This window comes from Tupaia chinensis, unplaced genomic scaffold (assembly GCF_000334495.1).
Source record: "Tupaia chinensis unplaced genomic scaffold, TupChi_1.0 Scaffold000619_1, whole genome shotgun sequence".
Classification (NCBI taxonomy): domain Eukaryota; kingdom Metazoa; phylum Chordata; class Mammalia; order Scandentia; family Tupaiidae; genus Tupaia; species Tupaia belangeri.
Window position 1 is genome coordinate 927,705 of NW_006160139.1, and position 1,487 is coordinate 929,191.

The 1,487-nt window shown below is 53.6% G+C and overlaps 1 protein-coding gene across 1 annotated transcript in view; it reads right to left on the bottom strand.

The window, feature by feature from the left end:
* The window catches only part of PRAG1 (PEAK1 related, kinase-activating pseudokinase 1), a gene marked incomplete in the record, with an annotated part of 65,237 nt that overhangs the window by 63,410 nt on the left and 340 nt on the right, over positions 1-1,487 (bottom strand).

Consider the following 1,487-nt stretch of genomic DNA (forward strand, 5'->3'; position numbering starts at 1 on the left):
CTCTTTCCCCCTCAGCTCTACAGTTCTCTGCCAGTGGGCACAGCCTTCCCCACACAACTGCCCGGGGAAGCAAAGGCTTTTCAGGGGAAGTTGTTGGAAAAGGGAACAAAATGAAGCCCCGGGCGGAACCTCATTGACTCACTGCCTCCTGGTAACACTGGCTTCTTAGATGCAGCAAACAGAATTTACCACCACGTTGGGCCAAAAAAGACTCCTTCCAGGGGTGTTTCTGAGCCTGGAATGAACTTCTGTTCAAATAAAGGTGCTGTAAAATCAAGTGGCGCTCAGAGCAGCGGCAGAGCCTGGGCTGGCAGCAGCGCCAGCTCCCCCAGCCTGGGAATGGCACCTACCCAGCCCACATTCCTTACCTCTGAGGGGAAGCAGCCTCCAGAATTATGCAAATTCCCCCGTTTCAGTGGGAGGCTGCAGTGTAAGATTAGAAAAGATCTCAGCCTTCTTTCTGATCCAAGGCATGATAAAATATCTGCCTCTGCAAACTTCTGCACTAGATGGGTGGCTATAATTTGTACCTCTGGAGCTGTCAGATGCCCTCCTACCTATTTTAAAAAGGATCTGAAGAGTCAGGGTGGCCAGATCCACAAAATTAAACATGCTGGTTCAAAACGCTCCTCACAGACTTACATCACAAGTTGCTTAGGCTTCACTCTGAAGCGACAGAATTCCAGAAATCACTCATCTGAAACCATTTCTTGTTACAATTAAATTAATGCAGCATCAAAAAGAGGAAATCGAAGGGGCCTTCAAACAATTCATGAAACCTGCATGCCATGAAAAACTATGCGCGGATTTCAAAATTTTGCACCACAATAAACTCATATTTTAAATCGATTTTCCCATAAGCATTTTGAGCTTCTTTCATACTACGAAAGTGCCTAGATTTCAATACACAATATATTGACTCGGGGTTGCCTAGACAGAAAAGTGCCATCTTAAACACCCTCCACACGCATGCAAGGGGAAGTTATGATATTCACACAACTTTTTCTGTTTTCTTCCTCCAGTGCTGTGCAATCTAACCTCAGCAAGGAGCGTGGTTTTTTACCCTCCACAGCGAGTCAGGAAGGAGGTGCCCGAGCTCCCTCGGGTCAGGAAAGCAGAGTGCCTGCAGCCCACCCGGGGGTCGACTGCTACACCCCCTCCTCACCACGGAGAGGGCAGCGGGGCTGCGGGGAACGGAAGCCAGCGACCAACACGCCTTCCGAACCTGCCCCGTGGCTGACACACGCAGAAGTCCAGGCCCGCAGCTCCGCGGCCACGTGCCGGCGGCTCCACTGAGAAACGCACACGCCGCGCCCGCGGTCTCCGCCGCCCGCTCCGCGCTCTGGGCGCACCCGCAGGACGCGGAGCAGAGCGGTGTAGCCCCGTGCGTGTCCCAGGCCGAGCGTGCTCGCACTGCGCGCAGGCGGGCTCCGCCAGGCTGCGGAGAGGGCAGCAGCCCTGCCTCAAAGCCCCGCGGCCGCAAAGGA